General features: G+C 37.5%; 1 protein-coding gene across 1 annotated transcript in view; it reads left to right on the forward strand.

Moving 5' to 3' along the window:
- Positions 1 to 290: 290 nt before the first annotated feature.
- opn7b (opsin 7, group member b) overlaps positions 291 to 22712 on the forward strand; it is a 113836-nt gene continuing 91414 nt past the window's right edge. The window contains exon 1 of the mRNA XM_084098896.1: positions 291 to 568. The gene's annotated coding sequence lies outside the window, so the exon portion shown is untranslated. The remainder of the gene's footprint in view (positions 569 to 22712) is intronic.

The following is a 22712-nucleotide window of genomic DNA, read 5'->3' on the forward strand; positions in this document are numbered from 1 at the left end:
CTTGACAGAAATGGCAAAGCCCACTGAAGCTGCATGGCACATTGTGAATCATTTAGAAATGAGTAAACACTGACCCACCAACTAGTCAACTGTGTGACTAGTCAAGTATTAAAAATGATTACCCATGCAAGCCTCAGTGACACACAGAGAGAATGTGACCGAGAGGCATTAGACAGGTTCACATGTGACAATCACAGACAGTCACACACAAAGAGCAGGATTAGTTACAAGAAGAGGAGGAGGAGAAGAGAGGAGAAAGGAAACAGAAAGAGGTGGGGGTGAGCAGAGGAGAGTGAGGGAGACAGTAAAAGGGAGAGACTGAATCTTTCATAGTAGGCGTCTCAGATCGCCACCGCTGTGATTTGTGTCTCTCAGTATGTTTCCCGCTGCTGCAGTGTAAGCGCTAGCTCCCGCACAATGACTTCTCAACCTCCTCCTGTCACCACATTCTCTCCTATTTTCCTTCCATTCAAAACAAAATTGTTCATTCAAGGCTGATGGCTCACAGACTTCAGATTTTTCCATAAACTTGCATCGGACATAAGGACCACCACTGTCTCTCTGTAAGGTAGGAATAGCAGTTTACCTTTTTATAACTGTTCCACGTGCTGAGGTACATCAGTCTGTTAAATGTGTATTTTTATTTTTGCTTAATATGATATATCATTTATTTTAGTGTTTTTTTCTTTTTTCAAAGAATGGTTGAATTATTATTAAAACATAAAAGGAGTAAAAAGGGGGCTTTAAAACCTTTTTAAGGATTTTATCAATATGAATAGCCTTTTCCAAATTTTTTTCCTGATCCCATAAACCAGCACTAGTTTATTTGTGATATTTTAGTAGATATTTTTGGAGAGCCCTGTTATCGTAGAATGCGTTCTATGTTACTTCATTTATTTCATATGTTAAGAAACAGATCAGCTGATTTATGTAACAAACAAGTGGCTGTGTTTCCCAACCCCGTTCCTGGAGGCACATCAACAGTTGGATGCCTCCCTTATCTGACCCATCCATTTCAGGTCTTAGTCTCTACTAATGAGCAGATGAGTTGAATCAGGTGTGTTTGATTAGGAATAGTTTAAACAGGGTCGGGAAACCATGAGTTACACTGTGTGCTGTCACATGTTTTGATCGTCCACCCATTCTAGTGACGAGAGTATGTAAAGTCTGGCTATAAATATACCCTCACAGGCCCCTTTACATGTCCTGTGTGCGCATGCAGTGCCTTTACATGGCTGCTAGTGATAAATAGTGCATTTAGTGGCTTGGATGTGTTTGTGAAATAAAAAGTCAAGTTAAGAACTGCAACAAAATATTGAAACTAAGCTGAAAGGGGACACACATTCATAAAGACACAAGTAACCCTTTTACTCAGGGTCTCGGAAGACAACACTGCTGTAATGCTTAATTACATTGATCTCAGATTTATGTCATACACTTTATTAAATTTCGAGCTTGGCATTACCATCATAAACCATTACATGACAATATGTGGTCTGTCTAACGGTTCAGTATTTGTTACCATAATAAAAGTCAGTTTTAAATGGCTTATGACATTTAAATTGGTATTGAATTAGTTTAGCCATTTAGTGCAAAATATTATCTCGTTCTTTACCCCCTAAAATGTTGTTCCAAACTTGTTTGACGTCTTTCATGCAACACATAACAACTGTAAACACTTTTACAGTGGCTAAATCAATCCATACAGCTCATGTCTTCTGAAGTCACACAAATAAAACGCCAGGCGCAAATCATAACTCATGCCCTTTGCCGTAGCTCTTAAATCTCATTCATGGTTGCATATATTTAAATATCCTGGTTTTCCTGTGTTCAAATAGTTTTGTGAGATTTGATATTTAAATATATACAACCATGAATTTGTAATGATTTGTAACAAATAACCTTGCACAGAGCTACTGTACAAAAGCTGTACAATATATTGTATATTTATTCTCACTATTTGTTGTTGTTGTTAAGTGATGCACTTGAAAGCATAAATCACCTTCCACTCTCTTGCTAAAGAACAGTAGGAACAGTTTGGACATTTATTTATAGTTGCGTAAGGGCAGAAACTGATGTGAACTGCATGGGGAACGACTCACAAAAGCTGGAACAAGGCAGACTCCTACGTGAGCACCATGAGAATAGTATGATGCATGTTCACTTTTTGAATGTTGTCGTTTATCCAGTCAGAGGAGAAAGGATTGATTTATGTTAAATTGCCGTGTTCAAAAGCCAGTTCTCTGTCTCCCTGCAGAGCTCTCTTCAAGCCATTACAGAAAGTCCTTGAATCATGTCATACTTCACCTTATTGATTCCCTTTTGACTGTGTAGTGTGGCTATCCACAGAAAGACTGTCATCATTTTGTTTTCTTCCTGTGCATCTATATTTACTTTTAGATTAGCCAAATCATTAGTGGTGTTGGTTATACTGGTTTCTTTGTTACTGTGTAATTACACAAATAAGTACTGAGCAAACGATAATGATAACGGCACAGAGAAACGAAACAATTGACATATTTTAAATGAACTACAAAAACATTGACACCAACCAGAATCAATTCTTAAAGAGCTCCAGCATTGAAAGTGACAGATGGCAAACTTGCAGCGCGCTTGAACGATTGTGTCTGCTGGTGTGGACGCTAATATAGTTATCATTATGGATCTCTTTATAGTTATCGTTCTTGGTGTGAATGAGCTTTAATATTAATTAACATGTACTTACTCTAGGGTTAGGGTTTGGTTTCAGGTTAGTTGTGTTTGTGCATAATAATTACTGTGGGAAGTACATTTAACGTGTAACAAGGGCACTGTAAAATAACGTGTTACCAGTATGTTAGCATCACAACTGTTATTGCAATTTGTACTATCCTATAACCAACACTGTTTGTGTTACAAACGAGAACAATACCTCAAATCATGTGGTTTGTTGAGGAGAGGTGTTCTTTAATTTTTCTAAGCAAACATATTTACAATTTTCATCTGGTGCATGATAATAAAAATAATAAAAATAAAAAAACATAGACTTGCATTTAAAGTATATAGCCTACTTGAGCTAGGGACCAGAATACAGAATACCTAATTTTGCAGCATATATTATTTATATTGTGCACTAATAAATCCAAAGTATACACCCAGATAGCCTACTTACATTGCATTTCAAGGTTCACACACTGACATTCTTAACAATTCTTGCTTTCCCTTTGAATCAAACCCATGACCTTTGCGTTGCAAGCACCAACACTCTGTCTAAAGCAGTTTGAGCTATTTCCAAGATAATTACTGGACGCAACTGCCAATGAAATGTAATGAGGTCATCTGTCACAACAAATGTAGTACATACAATTGTATTGACATTGATTGCTGCATAAATGACTCACTTACATTACTACACTACTAAAACTTATGCCAACAAAACAATTTTTACTGTTTACATCCGGTAGAAGTAGCTCTTTATGGTAGAAATTGCAGGTTACCACTTTTTACAATGAAAAAAAAAAAAATGCACTTTGTACCACAGTGTAGTAGGCTAGTGTCCTATTCTGATCCACATCACTCATCATGTGTGAGCCTTGATCAATCAAAGATAAAGTTGCATAAGTAATGGTCTCTGGAGATGCTGAATGGCTGATGGTTTGGGGTTTGCATTAACAAGGAAAGGGAATGTAATATTCAGCATGTTCTGAATGTGTGCCTCTTGCTGACGTACGGATGAATCTGAGAGAGATGGACAGAGCAGGGCGCGAAATGAGATTTGTGTGTCAGATTTTACCCTGGGCGTTCGCTGCTTTGCGCAACCGTACCTGTCACTTTGCTTTGATGTCAGTTTTATACAGCAAGAACAAGTCATTTCCAAACTCTCTTTTTCATGCCAACTAGATCCGCTTCTCTGCTTCTCTTCTCCCTCTCTTTTTCTGTCTGGATTTAATGTAGGCTACAGTAAGTTTGAGATACCGAGAAAGGATCAACTGTGGCATAATATGCCCACTATCATGAACACTGTGGCCCCTGAACCATTTCGTTCAAGCCACACACACTCATCCACATACACAAACATGTGAGCTCTGAGGTATTTATATATTTGGATATAGACAGTGATAAATTCCAGACAGCTCAGAATTTTAGGGCTATTTGTGTGCGCAGGAATTTAAATAAGCACATGGATGCATATAGATGTAAATATGTTGCTTAGATCATCTGTAATCCACAAGTTGTGTGTGTGATGACACACAAACACACATGTGATGTCACTCCCAGCTGTCAGCTAATGTCTTTGCCACTTTGGTATTTTGTCAGTACATGTGGACTGGTGTATATGACAAAGTCCATGTGACATGCAAAACAGCATGACAGCAATGTTTAAAGGAGCAGACGTGCTTGATGAATGATTATGTCAGATGGTCCCTTTTGAACATTCTGTTGACTACATATAACTATAACTACATATACATAGTAACTACATGTCAACTAACTCTCATTAGAGTATTAGTAGACTGTGCTTAATATCTGCTAATTCTTTATTGTGATGCTCCTCAACAGACATTCTACTGACTATAAGTTACTTTACAACTACATGTCAACTCATTCTAACCCTAACCCTACTAGTCTACTAATACTCTAACACTAATGAGAGTTAGTAGACAAGTAGTTGCAATGATACATAGTCGACAGAATATGTTAAAGGGACCATCAAAATAAAGTGAAACCGATAATATTTACAATATATGTAAGTCCTGAAAATCATAGATTTTGCAGGACTTGATGTGTCTATCACACTTTTAGCAGAAGCTGTATCATCCTCCTCTGTTTCACTTTGTGCTAAGTTTCTTTTGTTTTACACAATGAATTAGAAATAATCTTTATAGTTGAGCAAGAATGTTGCTTTAAGTGTCATTTCTTTGGCAAAAAAATAATAATAATAATAATTCTGTCAATCAGAAATAACTATAGAACAGTGTGTGTGTGTGTGTGTGTGTGTGTGTGTGTGTGTGACACACATAAATGAGTGTGAAAGCTTTCTCTAGGGCTGCTTGCTGAGGATGGGCACTGATGGGATTTGGTCCATCACTCACTGATAAACACACTGATTTGGTTGATCGCTGAAGGCACAGCTTAAAATAACAGCATGAGTTTTTCTCATGCCACGCTTACCAACAGCTGAAGTTAGTCTTGCAACTAGTGAGGGCCCATCACAATCCTTTGGCAAATGTGCAGAAGAAGAGACCAACTTTTGGAATGTGAGGTTATGTATTTGTTTAGTGTCCTCTGAACTGGAGAGTAATGTAATGTTTTATTGGAAAATTAAACAACATTTAGTCCAAGTTTGATAATTGCCTTAATCTTTTAAACAACTGGGTAGAATGCGATCAAAGTACATTTTATAAAAGTTCCCGAATCCTACATCAGCATATGAGAGTCAAATTGGCCAACTACAGGGACTCATCTCAAGATTACAGAAGCCCCGAACCGAAAAGTAAAAAAAAAATCTCGCATTTCGAGTTTAAAGTCAAAATATTTCAAGAATAAAGTCTTCCGTTTAAATTCTTATTTATTTATTTCTGTGTGTGTGTGTGTCTCAGTGTGTGTGTTTTGTGTGTGTGTGTGTGTGTCTCAGTGTGTGTGTGTCTCAGTGTGTGTGTTTTGTGTGTGTGTGTGTGTGTGTGTGTGTGGTTAACTTTGTGTTTAAAACAGATTATGTGTCATTTATACACTCACAGACATCAACATTTGGCATATGAAACACAACAATGGTGACATTCTTCATGGCAGCATACAAAACACATTCATTGCTTCCAGCATGCATTTTGTCATGAATAAATTATGCATATTAATTATTTGTTTTATTGTCACCATTGTTGAGGTTTGTATGACGAGTGCTGAGGCCTAAGTGTGCTGTTTTTCACTTTAAAATAATTTTTGACAATCTTACACAAATTTCTTCAGGGTTACAAATGATTTTATCGCATCTTTTGATAAAAAGATGTATTACTTTCTTCTCAAATAACGTTAAAATTCCAAAAGTGATAATAAAAAAATACAGTAAAAGCAGTTTAATTGCTTAACCACTTTATTTGCAGTCATTTGTTATTAAAACAGACTTGCTGATCTACTTTATCAATGCAGAAATGTTCTCCATAGACATCTGCTATTACTGATAAAACACCAACTTAATGAAAATCAGCTGTCAAGAGCCCAACTAAAGCAAACACTGATCTCCATGATGGTGACCTCAAACCAAACATTTTCAATAAGACATCGACATCTAAACCTCTGTTAATTCTCAATAAGAACTTCTGTAGATGTGACAGAAATAAAGTCAGTCTGGTTAGTAATAAGTGATAAAAAGATAATTCAAGAATAGAATAAAGTTAAAATGAAAATGTCAGGAATGTCAGAATTAGAATACAGAGTCCTTGCATAAAAAAATGTGCATCAAAACATAAAGTACAAATTCCAGTTTCTGTCAGGAACCAACACATGTGGTTCTTTAATTAGATTAGCTATGTTTTTTGTTCTTATATTCCAACCGACAGCCAGCCGAAGTTTTTGACGGACATGATAACGTTTGTAAGGGGTGAATTATGTTTGATTTTTGAGTAATTAAAAAATGTGCTGGAGACATTTTAACTGCTTTTTTGCGTAGTTTATTATGCTTATTTTACAGAATTCTATTTTGTGGCTTAAATAAATGACCTGTTACTTAGAGATTGACATGTTTGGCTGGTTAAAAAATTCACTTTCATCTGTCACAAATTCGTATTCGTACGAATTCGTATCAAAATTCTTTTGAAAATCAAGTTAGTTTTTTCCTTTTTTGTTTTACCATGAAATAAGTATTTTTATGCACAAGCTTGTTTTTATTGTCTCTTAAACAAATATCTTTTTAACACATATAAATGCAGATCCTGTTGTAAATAATAGTGAAAACTCACTTTTTAAAACAGTTGTTCCATTATTACCTTTAACAGATTTTGAATTAGACAGACAGAGACAGACAGAGACAGAGACAGCGACAGACAGACAGACAGACAGGCAGATAGACAGACAGAGACAGAGACAGACAGAGACAGACAGACAGACAGACAGACAGACAGACAGACAGGCAGATAGATAGATAGATAGATAGATAGATAGATAGATAGATAGATAGATAGATAGATAGATAGATAGATAGATCTAGTTATATTGAGCATATTAAAACTTCAGCAACAAGCAGTACTACTACTATTTGTACATAATGTACAGAAGCAAAAGCAATAATATGACTCTGAGGAATTAAAGTCATGCATCAGCAGTCAGTGAAACATATCTAGCACTTCATTTAATACATAACACCCTGCTTTATTTTCCCTCGTTGCATATTTCACGAATCATATTGCTCTAGCTACTAAACAAAACGTTTTTGTTACTCTCCAATAACCTTGGTCAAAACACAAAGCCTCTGTTTAACAGTCAGGTCTTCCTTCTCTCAGATGATAGTTTATATTGATTTCAGTTTCGGAGGAATTCTAGTTTAGTTGTGATGTTTGATCGTTATGTATTTTTTTAACAGAGGGGCTCATTATAAACACAGAGCTCAGATCTGCAGCTGAGCGACTGTTTCCTGCTGAAGTTAATTAAGTGTAGATATCTCGCTCCACTAATTAAACTTCACTGCGGCTTAGAAGCTGGTAAGACCTTCCAAGTAATGAAAAATGTAGGGAACCCCTGATGTAATTTACGGATTATTTCCCTGTCATCAGGGTGAGTTTTGAATATGAATATGTGTGATGGAACGACTGAGGATATGATACATGCTGTGTCTGAGGCGTGTGTCTGTGAAACGATTATGGAAATGATCAGCTCAGATTACGAGAGGAAGAAGATGTGTTTTGTGTTTGATCTGAAAAAGTGAGACGAAATGTTTCTGATACATAACGAGAAGAGATAAAGTCGGGTGAAGGTGGGCACAAGACAAAGATCAGCTTTTTATTTACAAACATAACAAGATCAAACATCAAACAAAAGCATGGCGGGGCATGAACTCAAAAACATTGACACAGATGTGACGCTTACCAACCGTGGTTACAGTGAAACAAAACTTGACAAAGACACATGGCAAACATGAGGCCTTAAATACACACAAGACTAATGACAAGACAAGGGACACCTGTGAACAATGAAACAATGAACCAATGACAACATGACACATCAGACAAGGGAACACATGGCGGGATCACATGACAGACATGAAACAGGAACATGAAACATAACCAAATCGTGACTTATCCCCACCGCCCAACATGAAACATAACAAAACAAAGTCCTGGAGGGCGGTCTTGGGGAGGGTTGGTGGGCCAGGCCCGTGCAGGGGAACAGGGCTGGGACTGTGGCGGGCCTGGGCCGTGGAGTGTGGGAGGCGCCGGCAGTGCAGGAAGCCAGGGCGGAGCCGGCATACCAATGGGCCAGGGAGGCACGGGCTCCATAATCAGGTACCTGCAGCCCTCCCCCAAAAATGTTCTTGGGACGAGACTCTGGCGTGGCAGCCATCTTGGGCGAGGGATCACGGGCTGGAGCCGGTGTGTGTGCTGCCTAGACACAGACACACATCATTGCTGTGACGACTATCTTAAGTGCTGTATCATCCAGAGCTGACTCTGGCACAGCGGCCATCTTGTCCGAAGACACAGGCTCGGCAGGCATGACGTGAAGAGATTCAGGCTTGGAGGGCACTGTGATTTTGCTGGGCTCCTCATTCGCAAAACCCACAGTAAAAGTTGAGCCACGCAACAAGATATATGTATTGCTCGAGGGAGAAATTAATTCCCCCCCCAGGTAATCCAGAGTGCAAGTCCAAACTTAGTCCAAACCGGATAATGTCTTTTAAAGTCCACAACATTTCTCCACATACGTTTCCAACGTATGGACGGAAAATTATGTCATAGGGTGCAATCGAATCGTCTTGAGCTAAGGAATCAGAAGAACAAATAATGTTTCTAGCCCTTACGGTTCAAAAGTTGTTAGCAAGTTGAGTGCAACTTTGGACAGTTGGTGGCGCTAGAAGGGATTGCGTTAGTGACTCCAAAATTGCTCTGGTTAATGTTCAGATTGTCCTCTATCTGTGTTCAAACTTTTTACCATACGGTTCTATGGGCTGACACAGACTTCATGATTAAGAAGAAGAAAAAGAAGAAGACGACAAATACACAAGTAATAATAATAAAAATAGTAATGATGATAATGTATCCTCTGATAATATATCCTGTATCCATGTGTACACCAATGTCTCAAACCACAAGAATCAATATTTCTATAGGTCTGTTTTCACTCATTTAATTTTCCTCCCTATGAAAACCCTGTTTTGACTCATTATAAAGCTGCCAATATTGCAGTATTATACTTGAAAGATTTGATTAACCATGATGTGAAGGCAAACCAAAGTAGACATATACCTGACCAACAATCTTAACTGAATTCATTAAGTGGTAGGCTAATTGTCTAAATCCAGTAAAAAAAAGATCTCAGTCTGACTTTAACAGTGATTTTCAGCTTGTTCGCCATTAAACGGTAGAAAAGGAAAGTTGGAGCTTGCAAGATTTCTCAGAAGGCCTCGTGAAGAGTGTTCTGAGGAAAACAGGGAATGACATTGTGACTGGAACAGAGCACACATAAACATTGGCAGTAAAGAAACTCTGTCACCGACAATCAGTTGTTTTGTGGCCAATTTCCATGTGTGACCACTCAAAAATAAAAGCACATGTCTGCATGCAGTTTGACTTCCCATTTAACCCAATCACCGAAGACATACAAAGCAATTGAGAAAAACAGCCCAGTAATCTCACTTGTGTCTCCTCTTTGCCGATATAGTCTGCAACCAAAACTAAGCAATGTCAATATGAACTCCACAATTTTGCATAATTCTTCCTAAACAAGTTAGTGAGTTATTTGCTATCAACATTAACATACATAGTTTACACAACACTGTCAACTAAAAATCTAACACTTTTGAGCTGTTCATTTTCATGACAACAGTATTTTGGGAGCCTGAGAACGCAAGTTTTTGAAAACGATACCGTTATCTCTCTGTAAACTACAAAAATGTGAATTTGTGAAAATGGTGCATATTACTTGTTCGGTCTAAAGCCATGTAGTGTTTCTTTACAAAGTAACATCGTCAAGTACTGGCATGGCATGAATAATACAGTATTTTAGTCGTTTTCACGGATCTGTGTGAATGGGGATCACTGTCGTATGCACGCAAACTTTTCAAACTTTTTGTGTAAATGTGACCTTATATACTCTTACTGTATCTCAACAATTGTCTCTTTATTGTGTAATAAAAAAAAGATCATGTTGATCTACAGTCAGGCTATTCACTTGTGGGCTTAGATGTCATGTGACATTCAGTCTTATCAATGATTTTCATTTATTCATTTTCTAAAAGGGTTTCAAGGCAAATCTGTCAAGCCTCTTAACAACTGACCTAATGTCACACTTCAGGTCAATTTAAGGACATGTGTATAAACTCTCCATGAAAACACCAAACCCAAGTACACAAGTACTTTCAGATACAGTACATTAATCATTCACAACAACTTGTGAACATGGCAGCATATTGTTTCAATGCATATTTGCACAGTCCATTTTTATGTTTTATTTTTTTCATTAAGTCAATAACTATGCAGGAAGTAATACAGCCAGGACTAATGAGTAATACTACATTAACACTTCAGCTACTAAAAGAGAAGCAAGCTTAACTAATCAGTAAGTTATATCAAATTTAGGACTAAGATAGTTCCTTATTGTTACGGTATGTGGTGTAGTGAAAAACACGATGAAGAGGAATAACAGTATTTAGTATAAAAACTAAGGAGACACTCAAACACAACATAACATTAACGAGAACTGACGAAGACTGAGGGTGAACACGGTATAAATGCATGGGAAACAAAGGGAGCTGATGAGTGAATGACAAGGAACCGGTAAATGAAATGACTAATCAAACAGACTGGGGGAAACTAGGGCTGCGTTCAGCCCCGACAAAACGGTGCACAACGTTTTTTAAACAGAAACGGTGATGCGTTGAACACACTGTTCTGATGACGCAAGAGTTGCAACTATGGCAGCTGAGAAGGCCATTCTTTGTGTTCTTTGTGAAGAATTTTCGGAGCCTGATGAAGTCGGTATAAATATGTGTTTATTAATACTACAAAATATGCCCGATGTTACAGTTACTGCACTTGCCGCCCAGAACAAAAGAGAACATCCCAATCGAGTGAAGGGATTGCTGAAACTGAAATGGAAGCACACATCTTACCTAATTCAGACTAAAACACATCTATTTAGCCTCACATACTGACTTTATTTGTAGTTCATACTGTTTTAATACCCTGTATTTTCTTTCTCATTTTTAGGAAAAACACTTAATTACCATTGTTTATTTCTATACTTGCAATGAAGCTAAAAATATAAACAACTACATCATTATGTTGATATCCTATATTTTTTACAATAAAACTTTCGACAAACATGTCTTCTAATATCCTCAGTTGTTGTGTATACCGAGCTGCACATAGACAGTGGAGCTGCATCAAACAAATTTGTAAATTACTTTCCTTGAACCCATTGTGCGAGTTCACTTTAATACCGCGTGCTTTATATACATGTTGCTGCTGATTGGACTGCAGTTCTGACACACCCACCAAACAAGAGAAAACGTATCTCAAACCCCGTTGCACACCGGTGCACGCCGTTTCCAGGAAACATGATGTTCAACCCGGAAACCGTAGCAAAACGTTGCGCACCGTTTTGAACTTGAACATGCCCTAGGTCACAGGACTAAACCAAAACATAATGATGGGGGGAACACAGAGCATACATGTTACACTTATTAGGTAATCAATAATTACTGAATGAGATTGGCATCATTAAGAACTAACAGGTAATTATGACAAATTATAAAGAGACGTTAGCAATTGTCTTTCATTTTTACTCTCAACATGGTCTTAAAATGCATCACTAATTACTCAAGTGTTGCTTAGTCACTATGAAGGAACTACTAGTGATCTGAAACATAATTTTAAAGTGAAAAAGATGTTTATCACGTCAAAATAATGGTCCAGAGCACTAGTAGTCCCTGCATAGTGACTAGATAACACTATAGTAATTCGTGATGCAGATCCGAGCCAATAATCAATTCTCGACTTTGAAGTGGCATTCGGTTTGAACCACGAAAAGTGTCTAGCAGTGGGGTTTAAGTTTCTCCAAATATCAATTAATACATTGGATAAGCAGAAATTTTGAATAATACTGTTAACATGAGAAATATCAAATTTAGAAGGTTGTCTATCCATATATTCATCTGGTGTCATGTTGAAATCGCCACCGATTAAAATATAATCTGTAGGGTAACTAGTTTTTAGGTCACTTATGACATTTGTTATGGTCTCCAACAGACCTTTATTCTGGGTTTGGACATACCCATACACATTAACTAAAATGAAAAATATTTCATTTAAGTGTAGGACCACTGCAAGCCAATGGCCATTAACATCAGCCTTGTGAGTAATAATCTTGCCTGGGCATTTATTTATGCATATAGCGACCCCTGCAGACCGTTTTGAACCATGACTAAATATCATGACCATATTCAGTGTAAAAATGATGTCTGATTCTGTCTCAGACATACAATAATGTTCTTTATAATTTGTCAGTTAGTTAATTTTTATTAATGAGGCTAATCTTATTAAGTAATTATTGATTACCTAATAAGGAACCATCTCTTAAATTTGATATTACTTACTGATTAGTCCATATTAGTTAATAATAGTAGTTGTGGTGTTAATGTAGAACTACTCATTAGTCCTGCATTACTTCCTGCATAGTTACTTATTAATGACATGACCTTTATTTAAAGTGTTACCAAAACTGTTATCACTGAAATTTATTCAGGGTCCTTAAGTCTTACATCTGTCAAAATACTTCTTCTGTAAGACTTTTCCCATCTTATAGTCGCAGACAGCCTTTCCAACCCCAAAGCTAACAAGGGATCAGAGGTTCTCCCTGGGTAATTCATCATCCTGTGCTCATGAAGGCAGGCAGTAGATTGATGCTCTGTGTCTAGCAAAGCAATCCGCAAATGTCACTCCAACAGCCTCTTGAAAACGGAAAAATCTTTACAACAAAAATAAAAAATAAAATACAAGTCAACTTTCACTCAAATCGTTATGCTGATAATTCATTTTGCAATGAAATATTTTCTATACAATATATGAATTTAGGTTTCATTTGCATCCTATGATTTTAACTCCGCTTCCTGTGCTCCATCACCAGGATGATAAATCTATACAGTTACAACAAATTTGAAGAGACCAGGATGTGATTAAGGTTCATCTTAAGCTTGATTCAAACCATTTCTGTAAGTGTACAGCAGGCTCCTGGCGTGCTTTCACGCTAACATTGTTCCTGCACATCTACACATAGAGCCCAAAGTGTAACAATAACTGTTCAAATCATCTGGCTTCAGACAGAATGATGGACTTGAATGTGCTTTTTGTGTGGCTGTCATTGCATGTAGAACTTCAATCCAGCTCAACAAATGTGTTTTTTTTGTGTGTGTTTTTTTCAAGCAGTGGGTGGGTACCCTTACATGTTTTTGGTTTTTTTTCAAGTGTGCTATTGTAATACTTATTTTAAACAAAAAATAAGTATACTTTCAGTCTACTTTTTATATACTTCTCAGAAATATACTTTATGTGTCAGGATTTTTGAGGTAGGACCCAGATGCAGAAATAGCGGGGGGTGTGATGGTTATTAGCAACAAAAGGCACAGCGCAAGAAAGGTGAGGTGGGAACAGTCCAAAAAATAAATAAAAAAATACTGGAGCTAGCAAAGAAAAAAAGAAAAGGAATAAAATTCTAGAATGTTTGGAACTAGCAAACAATAAGAAACAACTATACTACAACCTTGCAGTGACCTAGAGAGAAAATAAATAAAAGATTAGTTGGCAATAAAATAAAAATCTAGAGAGAAACCAAAAATAAGGCATCGTATAACTTGCAAAATAAAGACTGGAACTTGACTAGAATAATAAAAGAAAAAAAATCTAAATGAAATAAATACAAAACTAGAAGTGACAGGGAAAACTAAATGTGACTGACAAGACCTGTAGACAAGCAAGAAACGCTCACACACAATGAAGACAACAATCCAGCAAAGGGGAGAAGGAGCACAATATAAACTAAAGGGAGAAGAGCATATGATGAACAGGTCTGGAGTAGCATCTGTTCCTGGGTTAGTTTACTTCAGAGGTGTTCAGCGCATGCGTGCCCTAGACCAGACTGTGCACAATCATAGTTATAGCACTATTAAAACAAGGTAATGTTTGAACAGTTATTGTTTGAATTACCATTTTGGTACCATTACCATTTTTGTTTTTATCTACAAAAAATCTATCTATCTATCTATCTATCTATCTATCTATCTATCTATCTATCTATCTATCTATCTATCTATCTATCTATCTATCTATCTATCTATCTATCTATCTATCTATCTATCTATCTATCTATCTCAGTATATTACAAAACTATTCAAATCATCCGAGAATTCAGGATATGTTTGACGGTAAGATAACCTTGCTTTCTGGAATACCCTGCTCAAGCACAAGACAAGCAAAGAAACAGACAAAGACAAAACAGGCAAGACTGTCAGGGCAGGACCCTGACAAACTTCTCCAAAATATACTTAAAGTTCCACTTAGTAAGTATAGTATGATACATAAGAATAGTATGATACTTGACTTATGCTGACAGAAAGGTCTAAGTATATTTGGCCTATACATGTACTCAATCTTTTGAGTGCGATCATTAAACAGCATAGGCTAAACTGTAAATCAAAATTGCCTAATGTTATCGAATGGAATGTTGAACCCATGAAGAGGAAACGACTGTGAAGCTTCTGGGGTGTTGATGGTGTGTTTTGACCATCATTCTGAATCTGAGTTTGAAGTCACCATTATGCTGATTGGTGTTTGCTTTAGTTGGGCTCTTGACCCTTGAACATTAGTTTCCCCTGGCTACTGTAACTGTAACTATAATGGCAAGAACAGAAAAAGATCAGATCATGTTGAAATGTGGTCAGATGATGTTGGCTACTTGTTGATACAGATGTGATCATCATGTCATGGGCATTTGCTGATCTCATGAAAATCATTGATTATAGTAACCCTGTGACTCTACAGCATGAGATCCAGCAGTGTTTTAATCAGATAAACTGAATGACAAAAAAAAAGCTCCTGTGAGCTTTAGACACACACAGAGACATTAAGAATCAGTGTATGAATCTCAACAACGGTGACATGCTTCATGCTGCAATGCATTCTGTGTGCATAATACAAAACTCATGGCTCCCAAAATGCATTGTGGCATGAAGCATGTTAACACTGTTAAGATTCATATGCTAATTCTTAATGTCTCTGTGTGTGTGTGTGTGTAAAACTCACAGGAGTTCTTGCTGTCAAATCACAACAAGAATATTGAATTGAAATTAATAACATATATGACCCATATAAAACTAAGACATAAGATCAGAGAATTAAGCCACTCCAAGATGATTATATTCTTATCATAAAGCAACCAACATCATCATGTTTCCTCTTGCTGTTCTTGCCATAACAAACAGCCAGATAAAAACTAACATTTAAAAGTCAAGAGCCAAACTGGCCAACTAAAGCAAAAACTGTTTTACATAATGGTGACTTTAAACTAAACTATTATTTTCAATAAAACATCAACATAAAACCTCTTTTAATTCTCAATAAGAACTTTTGTAGATGTATGGTAGAAATCTGGTTAGTAATAGGTGAAGGTGGAGTTGTTTAAGTTGTTTAATCATCCTCTGCCGAGATCTTGAGAGATTTGATGTCTATTATCTTCAATTGATTTTATATAAGGCTGTGGCTGGAAGTCAGTTGTAGTTTCTGTTCTTCATTCATTATGCTTGTTATCACTTAATTATCTCATTAACTCCAACACTGATTCAGTGTTACATTTAATACTCTGAGTGGTGTTTATGTCATCTGGGCTAACCCATCCCATACACAAACAAAATATATTTGAAATATATTTTCAGGATATATTTTGGAATATATGCAAATATTTGAAATTGGCCCAATAAATATATTTCATACTTATATTTCATATATTTTTGTTATATTTCAGAATATATTTCAATGTATTTGGAATATATGCCACATATATTTTTGACACTTTTGGGGACCCATACAGAAAAAAATACATTGAAATATATTCTGAAATATAACAAAAATATATGGAATATAAGTATGAAATATATTTATTGGGCCAATTTCAAATATTTGCATATATTCCAAAATATATCCTGAAAATATATTTTTATATTTCATATTTTTATATTTATATATTTCAAATATATTTCTTTTGTGTATGGGATGTGGGCTCTATATGGAAACTGCAGACACAACTTTCTGGGCCCCAGTTAGATAGCCCAGGTCAAACCAGTCTGGGCCCCACATGGGTGTGCTGGTTGGGTATCAGTATACCTAAAAGGTCACTTGTAGTATAGTTGCAGTACAAACTTGTAAACTAGTTTTGTATTTAAAGTTTACTACTGTTACACTTAAAGTATACTAAAAAGTGGGCCAATTTAGTCCCAAGTAGAAACAGTACACTTACAAGTATACTTCTACATTGATATTAGTATACTTACTACATAAAGTATACTTAAGATGAACTTAATACTTATTATTTTGTAAGGGTGGATTTATGTTGCTTCATAAAAGCTAATATTGCAGAAGATTGTGTTGATAAATATTGCATTTTTACAGAGTTTTCTGCTGAGTTCAGTGCAATAGCACAGCTTTGTTCCTAAACTCCACAACAGTCTTGTTACTCGAAACTCCACATCAGTGTGCTGTAATGGGTTTGCCTGAAAATTCCAAGGGAAAATTTGTCCATATAGACAAAATGTTAACGTTAATATGTGCTGGTGTCAGTTGATGTGTTAATTACAGTAATGGAGGTCAGTATTGTGTTTGAACATTAGATTACTTCTAACATCCATAAATTGCCCTAACAAGACAGTTTAACAGGGTTTATTTTCTAACGATTTGCTTTCAGTCAGAAAGAGTTTCAGAGAAGTCTTCCCAAAGCAGCTTTAACAGCGTCTCAAACAGACACTTGTGTGCAAAGTGAAGAGCTCAAGGACCGGCTTTTGGCACAGCTGACAAGTAAATCTCACTTTGACCCTGTCTGTCTCTTACACACACACACACACACACACTGAAGTCTACAAAGAAGAAGAGGATTATTCATGTTAGAACTGAAGCAAACAAATCCAGATCAAAAGGTATCCTATCTGTAGTGAACAGCACTTTCCAGGGCCCAGTTTTATGGCAGGGCCCTTCTCTGACTAAAACAGTAGAGAAAGATTTGCTATATTTCATCGGATCTTGGTGGACTAGCACAAACAAATATCCAATTGCATCAGAAGATGTCCTAAAGATGCTAGGACAACTGCCATGCACCTCTTAGAGGGCAAGATGAAGACCCCTAGTACCAAACCCTGGAAGTCCACAACTTCTCATTGGCCAGGAGGCAGTATCTGCCCTTCACCCTTAATGAGACTAATTTCTAAGGTTTAGGCCTAAACCACCATGTAAATTCCTTAGGACCATTTGGATGCAGCAGCAGTGACTGAAACAAATAAACAAAGGCCACTCAATTCGACACAACTTAAAATAAGTATTCTCAGTGACAGCTTTGTAATGCATCTTACACAATTTTAGCTGTTAATGTACAAATGAATGCATGCATGACAGTTCAATCTTTTCCCTTCATGTTTGGTGGTGGTTTAGTAAGTGAAAAATGTATTGGTAACACTTAAGGCAGGTGTTGTGCCAAAATTATTATTATTTTTTTTTTTATTAGGGCAGATTCAGCATGTTGAATCGGTGTTGGGCCATCGGTAAAAGAGAGAACTCAGATTGGCTCTTCAGCTCAGCGAACGGGTCAGTGCAGGAGGATAAGGGTATGTTTACATGACCACTATATGCTTAAAACGGAGAAGTTTTCCCTTTGAGTTTTCCGTGTAAAGGCGACATCATTGTCAAAACGATCCCCATTCACACGGCTCAGGAAACGACTTAAAACTGTGTATTCTGCTGCCAGGCCATTAGATGGCGAACACTATAGATGAAACACTATAGACTGAACACGTAATACGCATGACGTCATCGTCTTCAGAGATTCGCCTTTTTGTTATTTACATGGAGACCGTTTTTTAAAAACTTCCACTTTGAAACCCGTTTTCAAAAGTTTGCGTTTTCAGGCCCCCAAAACGATGTTGTCGTGTAAATGAACGGCCAAAACGCAAAAAAAGTTTCAAGTTTTTAGTTGAAAACGGTGTCGTGTAAAGAAGTCAAGATGGTACAGACAAGACCTTTCTAATTTTACGTCATCTTACCTGAGCATTTGAATTCATAAATATTTCATAATAACATGAGATGACTGGAATGAAGAAAGTGATCAGTGTGATTGATATTCAAAATGGTAAGCAAGCGCTGCTTTTTTTACGGTTTGTATATCTGCAGTCCTAGTTTCGGTTTCCCTTTTTGAATGATGAAAATAAACTATTGATATCTGCTGATATAGACAGATATTTACTTACACGCAGGTGCAGAACGCATGGGCTAGTTGACAGTCGCATTTAGTCCTTTTGGTGTGTTCAAGCGCAGATTTTTGGCCAAAACGTAGCCGACGAGAGGCAACGACACAGTCATCTTTCGTCGCCGCTAGTTCTTTGACGTTGGCTTGGTGTGTCTTAAAGAAACTGTACTAACTGTGTGCTTTAGATTATGCAAATGATTTCCACAGCAGAAAGAAGGGTGGACCACACTGTGTGTGTCCCCTCTGATGCCAGCAGCCAATCACAGCACTGGAATGGAGAAGTGCCAAACTGCAATCTCCTTCTCTGGAAGGAATAAACGTACCCTTTCAACAGACAAATGAAAAGAAGTTGGTTCAATAGAGAGATTATTAGTGCTCCCACTAGAACGCATAGGTTAAATGTGATATTTACTAGTGCAGAGGTCTTCAACCCTGCTCCTGGAAACTCACTGTCCTGCAGAGTTTAGTTCCAACCCTAATCAAACACACCTGAAACAGCTGATTTACAGGGCAATGGGTCTCCAGTTGCAGGATTGAAGACTGATGACGTGTGACTAAAAATGCTTCAAATGCTTGGCATTAGCACTTCTGAAACAGCAGTTCTGATGACATAGCAACAGCTTCTTTCTAAGAGTAACAACCATGTAACTCAGTCCATGCATTCAGTGAAAGCTGAATGTCACAAATTGTGTGAATCCTGCACATCTGAAGCTAATACAGAAGCACAACTCAAATAATATGATGCAAAGCATGATTTTATTTTTATTAAATCTTGTTTTTTTTTTTCACTGAGGGAGTAGGTTTTGAATTCTTAAACGCGCCGAATGTTTTTATAGTAGGGTGCAATCTAGTCTGTCGGAATATCAAAATATCATTCAACATAGCAGGACCCTTTTAATATGTTTCTGGTCTAATTGTGAACAATCATCAGGTCATCAAATGATTTACTGACATCGCCAAGGCCTATTCTTTTCATTCCGTGATATTACAGACGAAAAAAATGGGTTGCAAATAGTGTTTCATGTTGACTTCATTATTGTTTTCAAACAGCTTTTTCTCTGGTGATCTGGTGATGTATTCATGTGCTCGGATGTTGGCCCATGGCATTATAGCTGCAGATTCACAGGACAAAGAGCAACACAAACACTGGCCTGGCAGAACACCAACACATTGCAAGCAGAGAGCAGCCGTTTGACTCCACAGTAAGACAGTCATCTGCTGAGGTAGTGCTTGACAGGAATAGATAACTGACATTTGCCCAGAGTGCAACAATGCTCAGATCCTGCTTGGATGTCAAGATTGATCGTACATCAAGCATCTCTCCTCTAACTTCCATTCATCTGAGTGTCAGCCCTTTCTGTTGTTCCTTACATCTTCTTCCCAGTCTTGACCTAGATGATCCTCGATAGAGATGAATCAGGCTGTGTGTGAGGAAACCGTCCACAGACATAAGTATAGTATGATGGACATGAGATCACAGCACTGTACGCAGCTGTCTGAGAATTAAACTGCATGAATTGGACTCGGGATTAGAGCGAGACATTTAAAATGTCTCTGAGGACACGTTAATTGCGTTGACAGATCTTGAATGAAATTATAATTATGAGTAATGAGAGTTGTTTCCAAAGAACTTCTCTTTTCCACAGAAATTTAATTCCCTTCACATCAATACATAACCTAAAGTGATGTCAGTAATATACATACTCTATTTATAGGTTTGCAGGTCATTCAACATGCCATAAGAACAATGTTTGCTCATTATCTAGGATTCACACAATTTTACTATTACACATCAATTACACCATCACATATTATATATATATATATATATATATATATATATATATATATATATATATATTATAATTTTAAAGGTGAAAGCTGACCCATAGTATTGTTTGAAACCCATACATATGACTTTTTCGTATGTAAAATACACACAGATTTAGCCTACTAATATGTTTCATGCTTCTTTTATACAATAAAATTGAAAGAGGAGCAAATTCAAATGTATTTTATGTGGATGAGAAGTCTTGCGGATGGTTCCAAACATGTAAGCTGTCAAAAGTGTTTCCACACTAAAGTCAGCAGTGATTTTTTTTTCTGGGTTAGTGAGGTGTGCATACTGATATTGTGTTTTCCTCTGTGAGCCGTCTCTTGAGCTCTGAGTAGCCGCTTTTCCACTGTCGGACCAGTGCAAGCTAACGACGTGCCATGAGGACAAAATCGAGCTGCGTTTGCTCTGTAGGGCCAGTAGCTCCCGCAGCACTACCCTAAAACACACCCTTAACACACCTCCATGGAACAACGTCACACAACACCACCATTTCACCAGCATGGGGAAGCTAAATGACTGAAAACAAAATAGACTGCAAACTGAACATGACGTTTGGTCTTTATTGTTTAATTGCGTTGACGTTGGGACGTTGGTTCAGTTTACTTTTAATTAGCGGCAATTCGGGGGTGGCAATTGCTTGAATGGTGGGTTCATTATTATTCTTCCTGAAAAATACAACAACAAAACAGTACATTGATAAACCCCGATATATTTAACATAGAACTTTTATTAACAAAAAAAATAAGATGGCTTTATTAACAAAACGAATAAGCACAGCCTACACCATGCTGTTGTCAGGAACTCAGACAAATGGAGGACTCAATTGCAGTGACAAATTGTGAGAAAGTTTATTAGAAAACTTTAGGAATAATTTGAAACAGTCCATGTGACACATAGTTGTCTCTCCCGTGTACTCCTCACACACATCAGCAGACACAATTAGAGGACACCACCGAGAGGAAATGACACAGGGCAACCAACTGAATGTCAAGCAAGTGAGACAGCTACAAACTCCTTGTCTTTGGTTCCTGAGCGCAATCACAAGCAGGCAAGTAACAGAAGCAAACACACATGAATGAGGGCACAGAACATGAAACCTCCACGCAACATGAATAGTGATCACCTGACAACAAGGAGTAGACACAGCTGGGAATATATAGGATTAAGGGAACGAGCGACAGGTCTGGGAGATCAGATCATGATTGTGCACACAGTGCTGCAAGGCAACGCTGATTGCTCAACTCACAGGCTGCAGAAAATGACAGGACCATAAAAAAACAACAGAGAAGAACAGGTGAAACACCCTGACCCATGAGAGCTATAGGCTGAATATAAATTAACAAATAACTTATTAAACTTAAGTTTAAATAAAACACTGAAAATCAGCAAAACACTGTGGAACCAAATAAATAAGTAATGAATATAAACTTGCTTATATTACCATAGAATGTTTATTAACAAAACTAATAAGACAGCTTGGAGGCACGGCATACTCCATGCTGTAATATAAATGTTGTTTTTTTCTGCGGGTCCCATTTTGGCAGCCTCATTCTTGTTGTGCACTTGAAGGTGTGGGTGTAAATTAGACGTGTTAGCTCCGGATGTTTACAGATTTCCTTATTAATGTTTGCAGGTTCCCTATTAGCATTAGGTTGAGTCGGAACCTGACTTCATAGTGCATAAGCAATTAGACTGACAACACCCGTGCTTGAAGAGCAGGGATGTCCAGGTTGTAAAATTTGATGAAAGTAGACGGTGAGGGCCAGCCCACCGCCACACAGATATTTGCAATAGAGATTCCACTGTACCACGGCCACTGTCCAGCATCTCCTGCAGAAACTGAACTGACACGGTACCACATTTAGTGGGGCCTAGTTTCCGAGCCAAGCACCAGCTTGAGAAAATAGACAATTTTTGGGCGTAGAGGCGCCTTGTGGAAGGGGCCCTCGCCTTTGAGATCGTTCTCATGGCGTTTTGGGGAAGGCCTGATGCTTCCTGTGGAGGGGCCACACACACAGGTTCCACAACTCCAGTTGAGGGTGCCGGATCGTCCCTCCTGCCTGGGAGAGAATGTGTGGGCCATAGAGTAGCTGACAGTAGCTGGACTAATTCTGGGAACAAGAAGAACTGCACATGCTTCTTCCCAAATCTGAGTGATGACCTGCGGAAGCAGGGCTACAAGAGGGAAGGC

This window comes from Abramis brama, assembly GCF_963993115.1.
Source record: "Abramis brama genome assembly, chromosome: 22".
NCBI classification, from domain to species: domain Eukaryota; kingdom Metazoa; phylum Chordata; class Actinopteri; order Cypriniformes; family Leuciscidae; genus Abramis; species Abramis brama.